This window comes from Stenella coeruleoalba (assembly GCF_951394435.1).
Source record: "Stenella coeruleoalba genome assembly, chromosome: 8".
Classification (NCBI taxonomy): domain Eukaryota; kingdom Metazoa; phylum Chordata; class Mammalia; order Artiodactyla; family Delphinidae; genus Stenella; species Stenella coeruleoalba.
The window spans coordinates 98,659,638-98,684,673 of record NC_137154.1 but is presented as its reverse complement, the minus strand read 5'-3'; the positions used below and the strand labels follow the sequence as shown (position 1 = coordinate 98,684,673).

At 44.0% G+C, this 25,036-nt stretch overlaps 1 protein-coding gene and 1 pseudogene across 5 annotated transcripts in view; both read right to left on the bottom strand.

Annotated features, from left to right (window-relative positions):
* The window catches only part of GRAMD1B (GRAM domain containing 1B), a 247,550-nt gene that overhangs the window by 191,227 nt on the left and 31,287 nt on the right, over positions 1 to 25,036 (bottom strand). The gene's annotated exons all lie outside the window — the stretch shown is intronic.
* Positions 7,762 to 9,779, bottom strand: LOC307189825 (cdc42 effector protein 3-like; annotated as a pseudogene). The gene is made up of 2 exons: positions 8,867 to 9,779; positions 7,762 to 8,835 (listed from the first exon to the last, which is right to left on the bottom strand). The product of its transcript is annotated as a cdc42 effector protein 3-like (transcript).

The window sequence follows — 25,036 nt, the reverse complement described above, 5'->3', positions numbered from 1 at the left end:
ATAATTGACGTTCTTTTGCAGGCAGGTAATGCTCAAACTCAAGATGGATTCTGTCTAAAAACAATACTTATAAGGTAAGGAAGAGAATGGATACAGGTCTTTGAGTTTCTTAGCTTAAAAGATGAAGTCAGACAAAGTTATGGGGAAAATAGTATACTTAGGGAGTGGAGCTTTATATAATAGCAACAAGCTTTTGGAGAGCAACATGGAAAAATTTAGTTAGAGCCTAACACCTTTGCCCTTACATTCCTGCGCTTACCAGCTTTGTTATTTGGAGGAATAGGGTTTGGGAGTTAGGGAGACCTGAGTATAAATCCTAGCTCTATATTCACTGCCTACGTGACTTAGCCAAGCTACTTACTTTTCTAGGTTTCATTTTCTCTTCTGTGCAAAAGGAGAAAAATAACACACACTTCCCGGGTTGTGAAATTAAGTGATACACTACAAGTAAAGTGCCTGGCACGTAATAGGCACTCCACAAATTGCTTTAGGTTTTGTTTCTCTTTTTTCAACAGTAATAAGAATTATTTCTTATGTAAGAGAGAATGTTTATTTAACAGTGAACAGTTGCCAATAACCAAAATATTAAAAACAGAATGACTAAGGAAATCATGGTATTTTCACTCAAAGGAGAAATGCAACTATTTAAAAATATAAACATTCATCTACTATATATTTAATCACTTATGGTTATTTGCATAGGTTTGTATATATTTGCTGGAAGTGGAAATATATTGCACATACACTAAAATGATAACATCGTGTTTGTGATTTTCTATATTGTACTAAGTGGTATCATTATAGAGTTCACTTGCTCATAATAATTGATTGTTTTTAAGGTAATAAAATATTTTTAATCTAAAAAGTGTCAAAATTAAATTCATTCCTTAATTTAAAAAGAAGAAAATTAGGGATGTGCAGATGGTCCCCAGGTAGTTCTCAATCTCTGGCGAAATATAACTCAAGCCAGTAACGCCAAGCCCACACCTGCCACATCAAGACTAAATAATAGCAGATCAGTTCCAGAGCTGACATGATTTCTAGAGATCTACCTGCTGGATTCCTAAAAGGAAACCATCATCTGCCTTGTTTATTTGATTATTTGATGCCTGTTGCAGATATCTGTTATGCCTGCTGTACTCTAGGTACCATGCTAGGAGATAAATCTGTAAGTATCCTGCCCTTGAGGAGCATATAACCTACTAAAGAAGGTAAACTATCCAAATATTTAAACAGAAGGCCCTGGGAAAGTGCCCTAAGAGGTAGGCAAGGCACTTTAGGGATAGCATCCATTGTTTTAATAAACCACAGGTAGGCATGAAGGTGGAGATGTGTTTCACAGGTAAAAAAAAAAAAAAAAATTAAACCTTGCCTGGAAGCCATTTAGCAACTAAGGGGCAGAGCAGGGGAACTTGAACTCTTGTCTTCCAATGACACACTCTCTGCTCTCATCACTTCTCACAGCCTCTCCCTACAGACAGTGATCTGGGAGTTCTCTTTGCCAGCATCTTCTCTCTAGGTCTTCCTTGTCTTCCTCAAACCCTGAGAAAGCATGTGATGTTCCAGCTCTCAAGAAGAGGCGATGGCTATGCTGCCTTTCAGGGATGTGGGATGCAGCTGCCACTGCCTGTTAGATCAAGGACGAGCAGCAGGGTGTTCCTGGGTCGGTGGAGACCTGGGCGCTCAAGAGGCTTGAATCCCTGACGGTCTTAGAAGCGCAGATGGGGCATCTCAGGGGCATCTGGGCACAGCTGATTTAGCTCTAAAGTATTTGTTTCTGCTCTGTCTCAGTAGGAGGTTGGAGCAAAGAAGTCTCCTAGACCCTCATCTTCCTCCTTTTACCCCATCCTGATTCCCTCACTCCCCCTTTCCTCCTCCATTTCTTTCATTTCTCCCTTTCTCGGGAAGATTTCTTCCCCTCTCTTTTCGCCCATTTCTTCTTCTGCTTCTATAAACTCCTTTTTTCCTTGTCCTCGAAGCTTCCGAAGGGTCTGGTCCCTGTCTTCATAATCACAGCTCTCCCACCTCGGCCTCCCTGAGCTTCTTAGAATCAGAGATGTCCCGTGGGCGGTGGACATGGAGAACCCACTTGAAAAATCTCATCTTGAGACTCAATAATGCTAACTCCACCACAGTTCGAAACTAATTGAAACTCAGTGAGGGTAAGTCACGCACCTGTTATTGACCTCGAAAGACAGGGAAGAAGGCTAACTACCTATGGAGAAAAAAAGACTGTACATGCTCTAAATGTTTGTTGTGAGTTTTGTGGTTGTTAATTTGTTCCTTGTGAACTCTATTTCCAGGCACCTAAGTCACCAACTTTGAAGGTGGAAATAAGGCCCGTCTCTCACAAGTAGATGTTAACAGGAAGCCACACTAGCTGCAGGCAAAGGTCCTTGAGTTTGGAGCCAGCAGGTCATTAGGCTGTTACGGTAACTCAGCACCGACAGCCTGGACAAAGGGCATATTCTAAAAACCAAAGACAAATAAACAATTGACCATCAAGTCTCCTTCTCAGAAACTCTGGGTCTGGGTGTCAGGGCAAGAAAGGGCAGGCAAAACAGATAAGACCAGACAAGACCCTGAGGGCCAGGTAACAAAATAAAAACCCACATCTGTATAGCCCTTTGTAATTGAAACACTTCCACACAAATGAGCAATATGATTTTTATAACACCCCAATAAAGGAAGTAGAATAGGTATAATGTTACTTTACAGACGAGAGGGCAGGATCAGAGAAATTATAGGACTTGCATGAGTCCCATAGTAAGAGGCAAAGGCGGGATTTCCAGCCAGGTGCGCCCTTTCCAAATAACCACAATTATGGAAAGTGCTTACCTGGTACTTAGGTGGTAAGACAATGACAGGTTGGGGCTTCTTAATTCCCCTTCAAAGGTCTCTTCACTACCTAAAAATGCCTACGTCATCAAATTATGTAATCAAATTTCTTTTTCTCTGGCTTTTGGTAAAAATTACTCTAATCAGTGCTGCCTCCAGGCAAATAACAGATAAAATTAAAAAGAAGACAAAGACTATAGACCAGTTCAATCCTTACGCTATTACTTCTAGTCTTCTGAGACAGTGACTATCGCACTTTATCTGGAGGTTATAGAAGCAGCGTTCTACTTTCGCCTGCAGTGGGCTTTCAACTAAAGAGGACCTCTAGTCTTCAGAGGTGTGGCCTAGAAGAAGCCCAAGAACCTAAACTTGACCCGCTGGATCAGTGTTGTTATTAGGAGGCAGGGTTATCCCTGCACGAATTCATGCTCAGCCATTTAGAGACAGTCCAAATCAACCTAGCAGATTCCCTGTACATCCCAGTTATTGCACTTAATTATAAATGCTCATTACCCATCAATGCCTTCATGCATTGGTAATCCTGCCAAACTTTTTTAACGTGACCTATGGGCGATACCCACCCCCCAAAAACAGTCTGGGACAAGTGCGTCCCAGAATTCTTCCCTTGTTCCATTCTATTTTTAAGAAAGTAGTGAGCTATAACATGTCATCCATTTACACACTCAACTCATCCAAGTTATTGTGAAAAATAAAATAAAATCTGATCTCTTGGTTGGATAATTATTGACTTCTGGGTTCCAATACTATAGTTTTAACATAACCTAGACCCTGTGTCTACACCAAATAAGAGAGGTGGCAGGGAAGCTACGAACCACGCAAACAACCAGCTGTTAACACATGGCAAAGGGGCTAGCAAAATCCCCGTGGGGATTCTAGACCGGTGTAATGCCTCGCAATATCATTCTCTTCCATCTCACTTAGTTTTCTGTTAGTGTCCTGGCCTTTTCTGAGAGCAGCTGGGAAAACTTGGGTCCAGAAACATTGATCAGTCCTGCAAGTTTACAACAGCAAAACAGTGATTCCTGACTTAGGATTCACGATGAGCCTATACAGTCTGCTCCAACTGGTGTTTGAAAATTTAGCTATAATACCAAAGGCATTTCCTAAATCTCACTGACAGAGATCTATATTCTCTCATTTGAAAATGTCAAGATTATGATCCGCTCGCTCGCCTAGAAACTTCACCTCACTATAAGAAAACAGCCTTAGGACCTTGGATTCAGGACCATGTGAAACCACCTTGGGGGCAACAAGCCCTTTGTCTGTCATTTATGGAAAAACCTAGCCTGTGAGGTCCTGGAGAGCAGAGGCTTTGCCTTGATGAAGGTTGGATTCACACAGTCTAGCTCAGTACTTGATACATAAAAGGATTCAATAGATACCTTTTGAATCAGTGAATGGACCTGCACGTTTACTTTTGGGAGATTGAGAGAGAGGAGAATCAGCCAACTGACTGCTTATAGCCCTGGCGTTCAGGGGCTCTGAGGTGGCCGGGCATATTTTGAAAAGGTCATTTTACCAGCCTATAACTGCAGGCTAAAGTAGACGGGAATGGCGATCATTGGTGGTGTGGAAAAACAAGTTCTTACTGCCCCCTGGTGGTCAGGATGATTTCAGATTCCAAAGTCCTCTAGCACTCCTAGCACTGAATTTAAGCATCCTGGTAGCCAGGGGTCTGCAGGTTTCATTTACCCAACCCCTTCTCCAAACAGCAGAGTTCTTGGCTTAAAGGCCAGAAAGATGCCACCCCAATCCCAAAGTCCTCGAAGGAGGCTTTTCATCTCTATACTGAGAGAAGATGAATATGTCAAGCTGAAATTGAACATTTTAAAGTGAATTGCCTTTCAGTGAATGGTCTGTGGTTTCAAGAGCTCCTAGAAAAAAAGGAAAATATTCAAGGAAAATAATAATTTCCTGTCTGGAACATTCAGATGTCTATCTATTTAAGATTATCAGGTCAGGCCACCCTTCTGAGCAAAAAAGACATTCTGGAACCCTTCAGACTTTGAACTGTTAGCATTCCGTGATTGCATTCCCACTTCATCGAAGGAGAAACTGAGGGTCCAAACCAACTTTTGGAAAAATGATAACTATCCTCTCAAGTCTACAGAAGTTTTCAGTTTTATTTTGTTTTATTTTAAATGTATGGTAAGTGAAAAAAAAACAAAACAAAACATAAACTGCTACAGAGGTTTCTAAGGCAGCATCACATGTGCAGGGAGTTTTGTGTTTTATCCCACTTGTTGCCTCGCCAGGACCTAGAGCACTGTCTGACTCATCAATACATATTTGGTGAATGAATGAATGAATGAAGCCTAAAGAGAAAGAGCTGTTTTTTAATGGAAATTATTGCTTGTTGGAGAGGATGTCATCTCCTTCCTTGAGAACCTTTAAAAACAGGTTGAATTCTCATTTACCTTAAAAATGATAGAATCTGACACTGGAAGGAACCTTAGAAATATCATCAGTTTAATTTCCTCATTTGGTTTCATTCATTCACTTCACAGATGAGGAAAATGAAGGTCAGAGAGGTTAAACAACTCACCATAGGTCACACAGCAATTACATGGCAGACCCTACAGCGACTCCAAGTCTTCATTCCTGACACTTTCTAAAAGAGCAATGATGTTCAAAGTTTTTGGCTGTGACTTACAGTAAGAAATACATTGTGACCCAGTACACACCCACACAATTACACACACACAACACTAAAAATAGTTTCCTGAAACAATACTCACCTTCTCCCTGTAATAACGTACCCTGGTCGACTGTCTACTCTATTTCATTTTTTTAATAATATTCTGATCACAACTCACTAAATTAATTTCACAACTTAAAATTTTAAAACATTATAACCTCTCAGGCTGAAGTCCTCCAGAATCTTCTTCCAAGGAGAAAAGAACTAGAGTGATCAGCTTCTTGGGACTCCTTGGCCCAAAGATCCCAGTTTTATGACTCAGTAGAGGCAGTAGTATCTCCCACCGTCAAGTTTCATTTCACTTCCAAGAATGCAGTCCAAGCAACCCTGCTCTCCAGCCAGGGTGAGTAACCACACTACTGTGTTTCAGGACACAGACCAGGGCCATTGGTAGCAGCTTTGTCCTTGTCCTTGACTAGCTCCCTAACCCACAAGTTAGCAGGGATTTGCGTCCTTACATAAAAGAGCATGTCCTTATCTCTGCTGCCGTCACTCTCCCCTAGCCTAGGAGCCTGGGGGGAGGGGGCGGAGAGGGGAGCAGGAATAAGAGGAGCCCGGAAGGGGAAGCGCAGGACAAGTAGGTGGGTCTGAGGTCATCAACTACGTAAGTAGGTGTGAACAGACGGACTGCTAAACAATCTCCAGGAGCCAGGCAGCCTGCCCCCACCTGCGCACACGGTTACACAGAGCCTCCTTCTCCTAAGCCCATTTGATCGTTTCCCCCCATCTCTTCCCCTGACGTCCTCTACCAAACATTCTCCCTCTCTCTCTCTCTCTCACACACACACTAAGATGCTAAGATCGTTCACATGGTGGGGAGATGGCTTCTCAGCTATTTCCCTTCTAACTGACAGGTTGGAACTTTCTCCTCTGACTTCCCACTTTCCCGCTGAGAGTCAGCAAGACGGGATTTGGCAGGGGGCTGCTTTGCAGCAGCCAGGGCAGAAAGCCTTCCCATAGCAACCTGGGCACATTCCCATGACTCCCTGACACAGGTGGAATTTCCAGGGCTGGCAACTCACCCCCTCTCAGAAGCAGCGCACAAGCTGCAGGCTACCCGCCTCCCTTTCCAGTGAGTCTCACCCTGGCTTCGGGCCACCCAGTAGTGAAGGCAATGAGCCAGGAAGGGTGCTGGACAATAGTTCGAATATTTATTGGCCCTTTCAGATATCCTCAGACAGCTTTGGAGTCTACGGCTCCAGGTCTTGAGTTCTGCTCGTGAAAGGGGAAGATTAGAATGAACTGGGAGGCAGCAGAGCACTACCCAGGTCTGCCATCAATGTGCTGTGTGATGTTAAGTCAGTTACTTAACCTCTCTGGCTCTCAGTTACCTCATTTTTAACATGAGAGATTCAGTTTTCTAAAAAACGACTTCTCAACATTTCTTTATTATATTGCTATGCTTAAATAAAATTGTAACATCACTCTCATAGTATACAAATCCCAGATTCACAATGAAGACATGCATCTTTACCAAAATAAGTACAACGTAATTAAAAGTCTGTTTCTGGAATTGGGCATTTTCCCCCATAATGAGATTTTTTTAATTTAACCATTTTAAAAAAAACTGAAGTCTAGTTAATTTACAATGTTGTTTAGTTTCAGGTTACAGAAGTGATTCAATTATATATATTTATATAAACACACACATACACACACACATATATACGTATATTCTTTTTTTCTATTTTAACATTTACTCTTTATGGTGTTGTATGAAGTACCACGTAATACAAGCATGTACTGTACTAAAACACCCGTATTTCCAAATAACATTATGTGGTGTAGCCCACAGTCTCTGCAGAAGCATTGTGAGTAACCTGTGCCTTTACACTTTACAATCAATCCATTGTTGGCTGCTGTGCAAAGTATGATAACAGATGAAGAAAAAAAAAATAAAGCTAAGTATGAATACATTTTTCCAAACATACACATACACAGCTTACAATGGAACCCCAATGGAAAGTCAAATGACCATATTTGATGTAGTACCTATAAAATGCAGACTCTGCAATAAAAAGCCAAAGGCACATAAAAATATATTTTAACTTTAAAAATAACTTAGTTACAGTAATACTTTGCTTGTGCCTTACCAACATGTAGCTGACAGTCAAAATTTTGCAATATAGATATAATATATAGGGATATCTAAGAGCTACAAGCAAATCCCCGAAACCCATAAAGTTGTTCAAATGTGAAAACAGAGAAAAGTTCTAACACGGAAGAATTTGCTACGGTGAGCCCAAACAATATAATATAGAAAACAGCCTAGAAAAAAGGCGTGGGTGTTAAATAAATTTTGACTTCCTCGTGCTCAGAAAATGCCAGAGTACTGTAAAGGTCCTTCATGTGACTGGCACAGCCCTTCATAAGTAGTGCCAGTCCTGGCCAAGCCAGATTTCTTACATGTCTGAAGGCCTGAAAACAAAAAATGTGAGCTGTACGTCAGCAATGCCCGCCGAAAATGGGTTCTGACTCACTTCCTCTCTTTGCCAGCATAGGTGTTTTTGTTTCTTTCACTGTTTTTGCAAACAGGGCATATCAGGTAAAAACGTATTCTGTAGGAACGTCATTTTAGAAAACCCATCACGTGACAGCAAGTATAGCCAGCGAAGCTCTTCTCTTTGACTGTGGTTAGTTTTGTTTTGTTCTGGTTTTTGATACCTTTTATCCCAAAGGAAAAGAGCCGGCGGTGTCCTGTTACTTACTTTTATCCATGACATTCAGCACCTCATCCAGAAATGAGGGCCCAAGATCGAGCTGCAAGGAGAGGAGGGAACCCGTGAGATCAGAGAGGGACTCCTCTGATTTAGTCTTTTCCTTGACGAGCTCGCACGGGGCGGAATGGTCAAACAGGTCCTCCGCCGCCCAGTCGGGTACTGTTCGGAGAGGCTGCCCCTGCCCTGGCTGGACTGCGATGCGGACCCGCTGGACCCCCACGAGATGTCCCCCTGGTGGACCGTCCCGTTCTCCAACGGACTGCTTTTCTCCGGAGCCTTCTCCTCCATGACCTGCTCACAGCTAAGCCGGGGCAGCCTTCCCGGCCCTGAGGACTCCTGTTTGGAACTGAATGTCGCCGGTGACAACAAGGGCAACATGAGTGCTTGGGGCCCTCTGATGGTTGGGAGGGAGATGGCGTTTTTGAGCACCGGGGAGGGCATTTCTGTGAACATGGAGTCGGAGGTACTGTTGGCCCGGAAGAACTCGTTATGCCCAGGGAACTGGCCCGTGCATGCTTTCTCCTGGTTTCCAGGTAGAAGCTCATTTCCTCGAAGAAAGGAAATGTCTCCAAAGACAGTAGAAGCTCATTTCCTTGAAGAAAGGAAATGTCTCCAAAGACGGTAGAAGCTCATTTCCTTGAAGAAAGGAAATGTCTCCAAAGACGTCGTGCTGGCCCTCTTTGCCGATGCGAATGGTGTGGCGGAAGTCTCCAAGGGAAGGGCTGATCGTATCCGGAGACAAGATGTCCCTCAGTTTACATTTCTTTCCTTTCTTGTTATTGGCAGCTTTCAGGTACATTGGGGTCCTGGCTGGCATTTTGGAGTTTGAAGATGTCGATTTTGCAAAAGGGAAAAAGGGCCACTTTCTTCACAGATGTTACAGGTTTCCCGATATCCTTTTTGATAGGAGCGGTCACATCATTTTTCTCAAGTAGCTTCTGAAGTGGCTCTGAAACGAGATGGAGGTCTAAAAGGACTTCCTGGACTTACAGCCAAGCAGGGGTTTCTGGAGAGCCGGTTACATCTGCCAGTCCCTTCCATAGCACGGAGAAACCAGCGGCGCCAAGGATCCCAGCCGCTGACCCCGGGGCCGGGCGCCCGGCACCAACAGTCCCCGAGGGCGCATGCAGTCCCTGCCCGCCACGCGCAGCTCCAGCCGGGTCAGCCGGCGCGGCGCGTGCCTGCTCACAGCATTATGCACTCCGAGACAGCGTGAAGGCGCCCAAGGCCGGGGTCTCCGGACTCCTATACGTGTATTCTTTTTCAGATTTTTTTCCATTATAGGTTGTTACAACATATTGAGTATAGTTCCTTGTGCTATACAGTAGGTCCTTGCTGCTTATCTATTTTATATATAATAGCGTGTATATGTTAATCCCAAACTCCTAATTTGGAGAGATTCAATTTTTTTTTGAATTTTATTTCATATATTTTTTATACAGCAGGTTCTTATTAGTTATCTATTTTATACATATTAGTGTATATATGTCAATCCCAATCTCCCAGTGCATCCCACCACCACCACCCCCCTGCCGCTTTCCCCCCTTGGTGTCCATACATTTGTTCTCCACGTCTGTGTCTCTATTTCTCCCTGCAAACCGGTTCATCTGTACCATTTTTCTAGATTCCACATACATGCGTTAATATACAGTATCTGTTTTTAGAGAGATTCAATTTTTAAAACAACAAAAATTAATTGGTCACCTTCAATGGTCCCTTCAGTAGTTCAGGGAATTAATTCATTATCTTGAAAACTAGCGAATAAATGAAACAGTCAACATTTGTTGGGTTTTTTCCCCCCTATATCAACTACAACACTAGATAATCAAATCGTTGCCAAGGGGAAGCACCTCCTTTTTAAAGTATTCCAACAAATACATAAAAAATAAATGATGGGAAATCACCATTTTGCAACATCTGATGAATTGATGAATCTAGACAACGAGCATCAATGATTACTAAGGTCCATAAAAGAGAGACAGATGTTATGTGCTTCCCACCCACGAACTTGCCGAAAAGATCTACTCAGATCAAACCTAATCAGGTCAAACTTCTGGGTCCAGCAAGAAATTTGCAGGCAAGAAAGTGGACAGAGAACAGTTGAACTGCATTGCAAGTGTGCAGACAGCACATTCCAGACTGCGAGGAACTCCACAGGCCATGTGCCCCGGGTTCCTCTCAAACTAAAGTGTAAGGAAAAGAAACTGACGAAAAGTGAACCTGGAGAGGAACAGGGACTCAGAAGACATGTCGACTTTTTAAAATGGAAAAGACTACACTAGCATGTCGAGAGAATTGTGGTCAAACGATAAAGCTAAAAGGAAACACCAGAAAATTATGACAACAGGAGTCAGCAGGGCGATTACTTTCAGGGCGGGGAGAGTCTATGGTTGGATCAGGAGACAGCACTGAGGGGGCTGATGGAGTTCTATTGCTTGGCTGTCCTCCCCTGCATTTGTATTTTAATTCATAATAAGGCGATTTTCTTAAATGAGAGAGTAGAAAAATCACCTTTACTTCCTGACAGAGCTAGAAGGCTGAGTTCTGGAATTCTAAATCTGGAAAGTGACAGGTGTCGTGATGACGAGGTTGGTTGTGGGACTGCTAAGCGGCAGGAGGCGGGGGGCGAGGGGGGGGGACAGGAAGGCCAAGGATGTCCTGGCTGCAGAGCTGCGGAGACTTGGCCTTGACTCCTGACTGCCACTTCCTGGCTGGGACACCAGAAAACTCAGCTAACCTCTCTCATCTCATTTTCCTCATCTACTAAGTAGAGATAATAGTTCTTGCCTTGTCATTATGACAATCAAATAAGATAACTCATCAGCGCTCATAGTGCAGAATCTGGCGCACAGGAAGTACTCAATACGATCATCCTATTATTATTACTAGTACTACTACTACTATTGTTATTATCTATCTGATTATTAGGATGCCCCTAATGTGGACAGAAGTAAACCAGAAGGTGGAGTTCTCCTTCAAAAAGGGAATACGGGAACATGGCCCCTTTGGGACACTAGTGACCGGGGCGGTTGTAGCAGGTGCAGCTTTGCTAGCCTTCCGCTGGCTCTCCCCAGTGTGACGTGTCCCCATTGGACATGCTCCCTCCTTGATCCACTCATCCTCTTCCCCATTAAGCACTCAACCAGGCTTCCACTCAAAGCCACTCTCATCAGAAGCCACTCATCAGAAGCCACGCTCATCAGTCTGATGGCTTCCTGTTCTTGCTGCTCTCCAGGGGGTGCGGAAACCCCAGGGCACCACTCACCGCGTCCATTAGTCACTGGAGCCACTTTGTGTGAGGAAGCCTCCGGGACAAGCAAACACCATGAGAGGCAGGAGAGCCTGGTGGCTACGGGCATGAGCTCTGCACAGGGCTGATGACCCACACCCGCCCCCGGGTTACCTTAAGGATGAAGTTCTGAGTGGACACACACAGCCTTTGGAATCTGGGGAGCACCAGACCCTTGTCAGGAATTGCTGTGATGCCTCTGGCATCAGAATGGCCAGATGTCTCCTGCTCTCCTTACTTTAACTTCCTGGGCAGGGAAAGTAATAGATTCCTGTGCCATTTGGGGCTAAGCGTAGTCAGTCTTCCTTCACGTTATTATTCAGACAATTTCCTCATACCTGTGAGACCATGGGCAAGTTATTTAACCTCACTGCGCCCCCATTTCTTCATCTATAAAATCTACATAAGAGAATCTGCTTCATACGGTTGTCATGGAGAGTAACTGAATTAAAAAAGACAAATTGCTTTAAACAATGCCTGGCACGTGGTCTGTTAAAAAAAAGGCTCCGTTTCACAGTTTTCTGGATTCAAGTACAAGCTCTTTCCCTTATTAGTTCAATGACACTCGAAAAGCTGCCTCGCTTCTCCACGTCTCTGCTTGTTCATCTATCAAATGGGGATAATAATAGGGCCATGCTTGCTGGATTGGCGTGAATATGAACTAGATAATGCAAAAAAGATCCTGGCTTACACAAAATATTTAATAAACATTAGATATTATTATCCCTATAATACCAGATAATAAGCAAAGTTTTGTTTTTTCCTCGCTATCCAAAGAGAGCAAAATGCACAAAATACTCCAACAAGATACTGGGTAGAGATCCTCCAAAGCAAAGTCCTCATCTCCGGGCACTGAGATATTCTCGCACACCACGAAATGGCACTGCTGGGATCAAGGACAGGCAGGTCTCTCAGGATCCATCCCATCTCGGGGGACAGTAGAGCAGTGAGACACATGGTGTGGCACCTCTAAGCCACAGGAAAAGGGGATGGATAAAGGGGAACCAGCAAGCAGATTTTTCCATGGAAGGATGGTGGGTAAAGGGAGGAGGAAGGCGTGGCAAAGAGGAGAGAGGCTTCCTTTCCACCATAGGAGGTGCATTCATCAACCCAGCCTCATTGTTCCAAAGAACGACCGAACCATCATTACTGAGAAACAGCAGCTAGAGCCTACTGGGGTAACAGGATTCTCAGAGTCTTGATCTCTAGTTGCCTTTTCGTTCTGATACTTCATTTGATTCTCTCAACAGTTCAGCAGGACAGAAAAAAATGTGAACGGGAAACCCTATTTCACAGATGGACTGCAGACAGAAGAGAGAGAGAAACTTATCCAAGGTCAGAAACGACTTGGGTCTCTTCACCCGTTACCCAGCGCTCTCTGGCTGAGCACAGGTGTTCTCATCCTGGGCTGCTCGTTGGAACCACCTGAGAAGCTCTGACAAGTACTGGTGCCCAGGTCTCCCTGACGGAGATTCTGATGAATTTGGTTTGATGTATTCGGTCTGGACATTGGGATTTCTAGACACTCCTCATTCAGTTTAATGCACAGCCAAGGACAAAAATTACTACTTGAACGTATTTGATTTTGTGGATAATAAGTCAAATCCACACTTCACCCAGGGCAGCTCTGATATCTCCTTTGTCCTTTTGGGTAAGGCAGGCAGATAGGGAAAAGAAACAATGTAAAAATTAATTCCTTCCTTGAAAAATGAATCCAGGCATCTTTTGGTTATCTACCAAGAGGGGTGGTGTATCTGAAAACTTCAAAGGAGGGAAGGGTCCACTGTTTCCCTCTATACATTTCCAAAATTTGACCACTTAATTTCATTTGTGTTTCAGCTGAAAAAGAAAACCACTTTTAATAGAATAGCCCTTCCTTAGTATGAAAATCAAGATTATCTTTCCATAAACTTTCTTTTCCAGAACCTGTTTGATTTCAATAAACTAAAATTTATTAAGGATCTACAATGTTCAATGGCTCATGCCACACTTATTGAGATTTTGCTAAATGAGTGTGACATAGTTCTATACTCAAGGGATTATAAACTTGTAGGGAGGACAGGAAAGGTACACAGATAACTACCAGCAGAAAGTTATGCCAAGTGCATGGAAGTAATTAGGACAGCGCTTATCACACATAAGGTGCTCAGTCTTTATATGGGAAAAGAAGAACAGGAGGGGTGGTGGGAGGAATTGGGAGATTGGGATTCACATACATACACTATTGATACTATGTATAAAATAGACAACTAATGAGAACCTACTGTACAGCACAGGGAACTCTGCTCAATGCTTCGTGGTGACCTAAATGGGAAGGAGATCCAAAAAAGAGGGGATACATATATACGTATAGCTGATTCACTTTGCAGTACAGTAGAAACTAACACAACATTGAAAAGCAACTATACACCAATAAAAATTAACTTTAAAAAAAAGAAGACAAGGAGAAAAGAAGAGAGGTGGGACGAAGGACTGGAAGGATGGGAGAAGTAAAAGTTTACTATGGATTTTTTGAGATGAAAGTCCATAATGTGTTGGGAGGGGGTTGCAATGGCAGCTTTGAGAAGAGGTTGGAGTCACGAGGTTTGGAAGTGGAGAGGCAATTCCGTTTGGAGGGAACAGTACACACAAAAACAGGAATGTGCAAAGGCACGACTGTGTTTTGGTTTTTGGTTTTTTTTAATATTTATTTATTTGGCTGTGCTGGGTCTTAGTTGCAGCACACGGGATCCAGTTCCCTGACCAGTGATCGAACCCAGGCCCCCTGCATTGGGAGCGTGGAACCTTAAGCACTGGACCACCAGGGAAGGAAGGCATGACTATGTTTGGGAAACACAAAATGGTATGACTGGAGAGAGCAGAAGAAATATCAACACTGAGAGTAAGAGAGCAAGTGGTGAAAGAGAAAGCTGTTGCCGGTATGAAAGCAATGGACAGAATAAGGTTCTTATTCCTAACTGGGAGGCAATGGGATGAGAGCGAGTCCTGGTTTTCTCAAGACAGTATTCATTTACATCTCTGGTTCATGCATAATTACTAAGAACACCCTGCTTCACTCTCAAAAGTGCTGTGGTTTGGATAATAAATTATATGATCATCTTAGCAACAAGAAACCTTTAAGCTCCTTTAAAAAACAGAGGGCAGAGAGATTGGTTCAAGATGGCAGAGTGGAGGGGCGTGTACTTGCTCCCTCTTGCGAGAGCACCAGAATCACAACTGAATGCTGGACAGTCATTGATGGGAAAACACTGGAACTCACCAGAGAGGATACCCCGTGTCCGGGGACAAGGGAGAGGCCACGGTGGGATGGTAGGAGGGACGCAATCACAATAAAATCGAGTCCCACGACTGCTGGGTGGGTGGCTCACACACTGGAGAACACATACCACAGAAGTGCACCCACTGGAGTGAAGGTTCTGAGCTCCACGTCGGGCTGCCCAACCTGGGGGTCTGGCGACAGGAGGAGTTCCTAGAGAGCCAGACTTGGGGGCTGGTGGGATTTGATTGCAGGACTTTGACAGGACTGCGGGAGGCAGAGACTCCACACTTGGAGGGCACACACAGGGTAGTGTGAGCATTGGGACCCAAGGGAAGGAGCAGTGACCCCAGGGGAGACTGAGCCAGACCTGCCTGCTGGTGTTGGAGGGTCTCCTGCAGAGGCAGGGGTGGCTGTGGCTCACCGTGGGGACAGGGACACTGGCAGCAGAAGTTCTGGGAAGTACTCCTAGGCGGGAGCCCACCCAGAGTCCACCATTAGCCCCACCAAAGAGCCGGGTAGGCTCCAGTGCTGGGTTGCCTCAGGCCAAACAACCAACGGAGACGGAACCCAGCCCCACCTATCAGCACACATGCAGATTAAAGTTTTACTGAGCTCTGCCCACCAGAGCAACACCCAGCTCTTCTTTCTCTAGAAGAAAAGGTGGGCATAGAGGGAACCGAACTCAACATAATTAAGACCATATACAACAAACCCACAGCATATATCATTCTCAATGGTGAAAAACTGAAAACATTTCCTCTAAGATCAGGAACAAGACAAGGATGTCTGCTCTCACCACTATTATTCAACATAGTTTTGGAAGTCCTGGCCACAGCAATCAGAGAAGAAAAAGAAATGAAAGGAATACAAATTGGAAAAGAAAAAGTAAAACAGTTACTGTTTGCAGATGACATGATACTATACATAGAGAATCCTAAAGATGCCACCAGAAAACTACTTGAGCTAATCAATGAATTTGGTAAAGTTGCAGGATACAAAATTAATGTGCAGAAATTTCCTGCACTCCTATACACTAACAACAAAAGATCAGAAAGAGAAATTAAGGAAACAATTCCATTCACCAATGCAAGAAAAAAAATAAAACACCTAGGAATAAACCTACCTAAGGGGGTAAAAGACCTGTATTCAGAAAACTATAAGAACTGATGAAAGAAATCAAAGATGACACAAACAGATGGAGAGATATACCATGTTCTTGGATTGGAAGAATCAATATTGTGAAGATGACTATACTACCCAAAGCAATCTACCGTTTCAGTGCAATCCCTATCAAATTACCAGTGGCAATTTTTACAGAACTAGAACAAAAAAATCTTAAAATGTGTATGGAGACACAAAAGACCCTGAACAGCCAAAGCAGTCTTGAGGGAAAAAATGGAGCTGGAGGAATCAGATTCCCTGACTTCAGACTATACTACAAAGCTATAGTAATCAAGACAGTATGGTACTGGCAAAAAAAAAAAAAGAAATATAGATGAATGGAACAGGATAGAAAGCCCAGAGATAAACCCACGCACCTGTGATCAACTAATCTATGACAAAGGAGACAAGGATATACAATGGAGAAAAGACAGTCTCTTCAATAGGTGGTGCTGGGAAAACTGGACAGTTATGTGTAAAAGAATGAAATTAGAACACTCCCTAACACCATACACAAAAATAAACTCAAAATGGATTAGAGACCTAAATATAAGACCGGACACTATAAAACTCAGAGGAAAACATAGGAAGAACACTCTATGATATAAATCACAGCAAGATCTTTTTTGATCCACCTCCTAGAGTAATGGAAATAAAAACAAAAATAAACAAATGGGACCTAGTGAAACTTAAAAGCTTTTGCAAAGCAAAGGAAACTACAAACAAGATGAAAAGAGAGCCCTCAGAATGGAAGAAAAAATTTGCAAACGAATCAACGGACAAAGGATTAATCTCCAAAATATAGAAACAGCTCATGCAGCTCAATATTAAAAAAACAAACAGCCCAATCCAAAAATGAGCAGAAGACCTAAACAGACATTTCTCCAAAGAAGACATACAGATGGCCTAGAAGCACATGAAAAGCTGCTCAACATCACTAATTATTAGAGAAATGCAAGTCCAAACTACAATGAGGTTACATCTCATACTAGTTAGAATGGGCATCATCAGAAAATCTGCAAACAACAAATGCTGGAGAGGGTGTGGAGAAAAGGGAACCCTCTTGTACTGTTGGTGGGAATGTAAATTGATACAGCCACTATGGAGAACAGTATGGAGGGTCCTTAAAAAACTAAAAATAGAATTACTATATGACCCAGCAATCCCACTCACTACTGGGCATATACCCAGAGAAAACCATAATTCAAAAAGACACATGCACCCCAATGTTCATTGCAGCACTATTTACAATAGCCAGGTCATAGAAGCAACCTAAATGCCCATCAACAGACAAATGGATAAAGAAGATGTGGTACATATATACAATGGAATATTACTCGGCCATAAAAAGGAACAAAATTGGGTCATTTGTAGAAATGTGGATGGATCTAGAGACTGTCATACAGAGTGAAGTCAGTCAGAAAGAGAAAAACAAATATCGTATATTAACGCATATATGTGGAACCTGGAAAAATGGTACAGATGAACCGGTTTGCAGGGCAGAAATAGAGACACAGATGTAGAGAACAAATGTATGGACACCAAGGGGGGAAATGGCGGGGGGGCATGGTGGTGGTGGGATGAATTGGGATATTGGGATTGACATATATACACTAATATGTATAAAACAGATAACTAATAAGAACCTGCAGTATAAAAAATAAATTAAATTTAAAAAAACACAAACAACAACAACAAAAAACAGAGGGCAAAGGAGTTGAATAGGGATGATATTATCAGAGTTGTATTTTACCAAGACTCATCAGGCACTTCTATGGGATTTATGCTCAGTAGGGAAAGAAATAAGATAGGGATGGGACGATCATTCAGAGGCAATACCTTTATTCTACGCAAAAGTTAAAAGAGCCTCAACTGAGGTGGTGGCCAAATGTGGAAGGCAGCCTCTGAGCTGGCCTCAGTGAGCCCCATCCTTCTGCCTGAAGAGGGCTGACCTGTGTAACTAACAGGGTAGCACAGAAATGACGGAGTATGACTTCGGACGCCAGCTCATAAAAGACACTGTGGCTTCCTTCTTGTTCTCTCCTTCTTGGATCCCTTGGTCTGGGAGAAGCCAGCTGCCATGTTGTAAAGACCCTCCAACAGCCCCATGAAAGGTTCATGTGAGAAGGAACTGAGATCTGTCACCTCCAGCACAACATCACAAATCTGCCAGCCCTCTGTGTGAGCCAGCTTGGAACTGAGCCCTCCAGCCCCAGCCGACACTTCAGATGACTACGGCCCCAGGTGCCATCTAAGTACAAACTCACGACAGCTCCTCAGCAAAACCACCCTGCCAAGCTGCTCCTGATTTCCCGACCCACAGAAACTCTGAGATAAAAAATGTTTACTACCATTCTAACCTGCTAGGTTTGGGGTAATTTGTTATGCAGCAACAAACACTAGATGGTAAAAATAAAAAGGAAAGGGTAAACTTGAATTGCCTATGGAAACCTAGAGTAACTGGCATGTGAGTCCTCCCCCCAGTTCCTCCTCCAATTAACTGTGTGATGTTGGTGAAATGACTTCACATAGAAGAGTCTTGGTTTCCTCATCTGCAAAATAAGCAGGCCTGACCAATTCCCTTCAGTGTCCCTTCCAGCATCCAAATTAAATGATCCTATTATTCTAAAAGCACCCTTATGAGTCGTCGAGCAGGGATTAGAAATTATCCCATTATCTGGAGGACTCTCCATGTCTCTGACCTCATCCTGTTCAACCATCTTATCAACAACTGAATTGAAAATACAAAAGGCATTCTTGTCAAAATCAAAGATGTTGGGAAACTCTGAGGGAAAGCGATCTCTCTGCTGAAGCAACATGCTTAAAGATCTTGAAATTCAGGAACAATGAACCAAGCATAACAAGACAAAAAAATGTAACAGACTCACAGACAGCCTGTGAAGGTCTGAAAATTCATCCCTAGGAGCGTCAGAGTGTGGTAAGAGTAACATTCACTCTCAGTCCATCATGTGAACTGGTTGCCAAGGAATGAATATGCCTTTCTTTTGCTGAATTTATTCAATAATCATCCAGGCACGGTACTAGGCATTAGGGCTACAGCAATGACTAAGACACAAATTTAGACTACATTTATAGAATTACAGAACCTAAGAATAAGGGACAAGGGAACCCTATGCTCATCCTTGCTTGGTCAGATCATATTTGATCTATAGAAAAATCAGAGTTTGGTCTGAGAAGAGTTAACCAGAATGGACATGGAACTCAAAGTAATCAGAATCAAACAACCTTTATCCAGTGGCTGCTCTGTGTGTCCTGTCCAGGGACAGTCTGTCCAGAGAGAAGAAAGGGTGGCTTAGGACAGAATCTTGCCGAACGCCAATACATAAAGGACACACAGAAGAGGAGGATCTGCAAGGGGCTGCGTAGGGGCAGCAAGAGAAGTAGGAGAAAAATCTGGAAGCTAAAACAAAAATGTGTTTCCAAGGTCACAGGCATGTGATCTGGTGCTTGCCTCTTCATCCAGTCTCCTCTTCTACCCTTGTAACTCATTCATTCTAGCCCAACCACATGGGTCTTCCACTTGGTTCTCAAATACCCCACACTCTTTCCTAACTCTGGGTCACTCGTTGTCTTTGCCGTTCCCACTGTTTGGCATGTTCTTCCCCCAGATCCAAGAATGGTCCAGTCTCTCACTTCATTCAGATCTCAGCTCAGATGCCACCTCCTCAGAGGGCTGACCCTGATTCTATCTTACCCTGTGTCTCACCCTGATTCATTTCTCTTCTCAGCATTTATCACTCACCTCCTAACATTTTATAAATTTGCTTGCTCCTTTATTTATTATCTCCTCATCTCCCCCGGCCCTATATATACACGTTGATTCCACCTGCCTCTTTCCCTGGCGGATCCACACTGCACAGTACATACAGTGTCTGGTACACTGTAGGCGTTTTGTGAATATTTGATAAGAGAATTAAGTAAAATCAAGATGCCAAGGAGGACTCCGGTAATCTTGACAAGAACAATTTCAGTGCAGGAACAAAAGGTCAGATATATAAGGGATAATAGATTAAACAAGGCCTGAGAAAGCAGGAGGAGATGAGATATGAAATACCGATGGTGGAATTAGCCTGAGATGGGAGATGGGAACCTTAAGAGGGGAGGAAAATAAGGATGAGTACAGTTCCTTGGTATGGGGTTAAGAAGGTGAAGGATTCCTCACTTCATGACTGTTGTTTTGTTTTTAAAGTAGTATTAAGGATTCATCCACTGAGATAAAGTGGGGCAAGCGGTGGGACCATGGGTTTGAGGAAAGTGGAGTAAAGGAAATTTGAAATATTCACTGTGAGAGAAGCCAGGTGGCAAGGTGGGTTCAATAAAAGGGCAAAGAGCATGGGAAGACAGTGGCCGAGTAAAGGCTCATAGAATTAAGTGGGGAAGGAGGTGAAGCCAGGAGGGAGTTTATAGATGGGGGCATGCAAAGTGGTCAAGAGACTGGCCTCTATGGGGTCAAAGAACAATGGCCACCCTGTCACTAACAACCAGTTGAAGGGACAGGGAGTATCTGTCCTGTCAAGAAATAAGCCATGGGGTGGGGGAGAGGAAAAAGCACCTGTCTTGAAAAAATGGAAAAAACACCATGGAAAAACTGTATTTGACATGAATTCTGCATGGGACTAAAGCCGACAGATAGAAATTATAAATACATTTGACCCAATGTGAAAAAAAAAAATGCTGAGAATCATAGCAGTCAGTAAAAGTCATAAAAAGATAAAGGCTGTCTTTTGGGTGGGGGGATACTCATTTCTAGAGGTGTTCAGGGACAGATTAGGATGTTATGGGGAGGGAGGACCCAAGGAGAGCAGATGATGCCACGGAGAGGCTGGCGATCCTTGGGGCTGCCTCAGAGGCAGGCAGGTGGGGAGGAAGCGGGCCCAGCAGGTACAAGCAGGTGAGGGCTGGGGCTCACCACTTCAGCCAGAGCAAATCAACTCTGCTCCACTTCAGCCAGAGCAAATCAACATTTACTCGTATATAATTGAACGTCACCTAATATTTTGTTTAAATAAACTGTTTTGTGTAAATAAGTATTAAAAAGCATTGGACTAGAGACCTCACTTAGTTTAATGAATTGATTTGAGCATAGCTATTATTTAAATAAACTTTTAAATTTTAGAATAGTTTTATATTTACAGAAAAATTGTGAAGATAATACAGAGAGTTCTTATAAACTCCATACCCACTTCCTCCCATTTTTTTTTTTTTCTGGCCTCCCCACAAGGCTTGTGGGATCTTAGTTCCCCAACCAGGGATGGAACCCAGGCCCTCAGCAGTGAAAGTATCGAGTCCCAACCACTGGACCGCCAGGGAATTCCCCCACTTCCCCCCCGCCCACCCCCACGTTATTAACTGCTTACATCCACAGGGCATACTTGTCACAGTTACCAATATTGATACATTATGATTATTAACTAAAACCCATACTTCATTCAGGTTTCCTTAGTTTTTATCTCATGTCCTTTTTCCATTCCAGGATTCCATCTAGGACACCATATTACACTTATTCGTCATGTTTCCTTAGGCTCCTCTTGACTGAGAGTTTCTTAGATGTTCCTTATTTTTGATGACCTTGACAGTTTTGAGGAGTCCTGGTCAGGTGCCTTGTAGCATGTCTCTCAACTGGGATCTTTCACTGATATTCTTCTCATGGTTCGACTGGTGTTATGGGTTTCAGGGAGGAAGACCACGGAGGTAAAGCACCGTTCTCCACACATCATACCAAGAAGACACACTATCAACATGACTTTTTACTGTTGATGTTGCCCTTGATCATCTGATTGAGGTACAGTTTGTCAGCTTTCTCCACTGTAAAGCTACTGTTTTTCCCCCTTTCCACGCAAACCATAGTTTTTGTTGTTGTTGTTTGTTTTGTTTTTATCATGTACGATCTGCATTTGTGAGGTTGGATATTTCAAAGAAAAAACGTTGCAGGTTGTGATGGTTAATTTTTTTTTTTTTTTTTTTGGCCATACCTCACAGCATGCAGGATCTTAGTTCCCTGACCAGGGATCGAAATCGTGCCCCCTGCGGTGGAAGCGTGGAGTCAACCACTGGACCAGGGAAGTCCTGTGATAGTTAATTTTTATGTGTCAACTTGACTGGACTAACAGATGCCCAAACAGCTGGTTAAAACATTAGTTCTGGGTGTGTCTGGGAGGGTGCTTCTGAGGGAGATCAGCGTTTGAATGAGTACGCTGAGTAAATAAAGATCACCTTCTCCCATGTGAGTGACCATCATCCAGTCAGTTGACTGGCTGAATAGAACAAAACGCAGAAGAAGGGTGAATCCGCTCTCGCCCTGAGCTGGGACACCCACCTTTCACTGCCCTTGGACATGGGCGCTCCTGATTCTTAGGTCTTTTGACGTCAACCAGGAGTTACATCATCGGCTCCCCTCGTTCTCATGCCTTCAGATGAGGACTGAATTACACAACCAGCTTTCCTGGTTCTCCAGCTTGTAGATGGAAGAACCATCTGTAAACCAGGCCTGAGTCTTTTCTTCCTCTGTCAACTGATCATAGGTAACTCCTCACGAGGCCACACGTGAAGGGGGTTGGGGCGAGAAGGCAGTCTAGCGGCCCTTTGGGCCACTTCTTCGTGTAACTTACTTGCGCCTTAGGGCCTGCTCTGGCCCAATCACTTCCGCTTCCATTTGATGATGGAGAATGGCCACGCGTGCCCACCTTTACGGCTTGATGCGTCAGATAATACGCATTTTGTGAAGACCAGCCCGGGTCTCATGATAAGTTGGTGGCCCATGGTCAAGTATTCAGCCTCTGCTAAGGACCAGTAGAAAGTGAAGAACTGTTTCTTAAAAGGAGAGCGGTTATCGGTAGAGGATGGTGGGGTCTTGCTCCAAAATCTCAAGGACGTGTGTTGCAATTCACCTACAGAAACCTGCCAAAGGCTCCCCACAGCACCCTTATCTGCCTCTGACACTTCAGGCACCACTAGATCTGCTGGATCATGAGGCCCAAGTGGCAGAGCAGCCTGGACCTGTTGTAGAACCTTCTCTTGTTCTGGGCCCCACTCAACACTAGCAGCTTTTCAGGTCACTCAGTCAATGGGCCGGAGCAATACACTCAGCTGAGGAATATGTTGCCTCTGAAATCCAAAGAGGCCACTAGGCCTTGTGCCTTTTTCTCGTTGGAGGAGGAACCTGATGCAGCAACTCACCCTTCATCTTAGAAGGGACATCTCCACATGCCCCATTCCTGCTGCCAATTCGTCTTAATCCATCCGGGCTGCTAAAACAAAAATACCATAGACGGGGTGGCTTACGAACAACAGAAGTTTATTTCTCATGGTTCTGGGGGCTGGGAAGTCCAAGGTCAAGGCGCCTAAAGGTTCAGTGTCTAGTGAGAGCGTCCTTCCTAGGTCACAGACGGCTGCCTTCTCCCTGTGTCCTCACAAGGTAGAAGGGACATGGGAGCTCTCGGGGGTCTTTTTTATAAGGACACTAATCCCATTCATGAGGGCTTTGCCTTCATGACCTAATCTCCTCCCAAAGGTCCCACCTCCAAACACCTTACACTGGGGATTAGGTTTCAGCATATGAATGGGGGTGGGGGGGCAATGCATGTATTCCACCTACAGCACGAGGCCACATAGGGTACTTTGGGGGTCTGAGCAGACTGATGCTTGTTTGTATGCATACTGAGAACCAGAAAACAAAACTCTGAGACCTCTGGGGATTCTAGAGCCTGACTCTAAGGAGTCAAGGCTTCTGTCATCCTGTGCTTTGTGGAACCCTAACTGGAGAGCGGAAGCTGGCGTGGGTGCTCTGTCCTTCGAAGCCTTCGAAACCCACTCACCTTGGTACAAGACCTCACACCCCCCAAAATGACCACCTTTCACTTGCCAAAGAATGCTAATTCAGTGTCTTCGGGGACTTTTTGGTTCCTCCTTTCCTCCCAAATCGTCTGTCTGTGATGATAAACAGTGGGTCTCATGTGCGTGTGCGTAGGCCTGTGTGTCAGCAAACATGCTGCCTTTCTGAAAGGCGGGGCAGGCCGCTGTGAGCCGTGACTCCACTCACCAGAGGACTGTGACAAATGAGTCCTTCTCTGAAAAATCTTCCCAGGGGTACTTCGCATCCAGTCATTACTCATGAAACCAGATGATGCCTCCTAAAATGCCAGCATCCTGGTACTCAACAGATTCACACACCCCAACTGGGGTGACCTGCAATTCTTCTGAGAGGCACAGAGACTGCCTCTGGCCGCCTGGGACTCTCTCATCCCACCTGCCTCCTAAAAGGAACCCAAACACAAACCACTGCCAAAAGGCCCTCTGAGCAAACAAATGCCTACAACCTTCAGCCGGCACTCAGCAAATGCACGGTGCACTCATTCGATGCACGTAAAATGGACTAGGCCTCCCTTTCTGCTCCCTTCCCACACGTCAAAGACGGGGGCTGATGTTACCACCTCCACTTACAGATGAGCCAGAGGGCTTAAAAGATCTGCTAAACACCTTGCAGCCGATGCAAGGGGTTCGTCTGGTGAACATTTTCTGGCTAGCTGCTGCTACTTCCCATCCGTCCAGGCCAGGAGACACTGGGCAGCTTTCTGTGTTTTAAGACAGAAGTACATTGTGAGTCACAGTCAAAGTGAAATTCTAAGAATCTGGGGTTGGAGGAAGTTGAGTGCCTTGAAAGCACAGAGAGAGGGATTCCCTTTGGGATAGAAGGCCCCTGGGTTCCACTCAGGAGTCTCCTGTATGGAATGCTAGAAGTGACCACTACAAACGAGTCTAAAACTCTTTAGAAATAACAGAGAAAAAAATATGACAGAGGGAAGGCAGATAGGGATGGGGAAAATATGTATATAAAACCTAATTTCATCCTCATAGCAACCCTACAAAGTTGGTATTAGGATGTCACTTAACAGATGGGAACTCTTAGAAGCAGAGAGGTTTAATAACCTGTCCAAGGTCAACAGCTAGGTCAGAAACTAGAACTCCAAAACTAGGTCAAAAACTAGAATTCCAACTCAGGTCTGTCAAACTTCAAAGCCTATATACTTTTC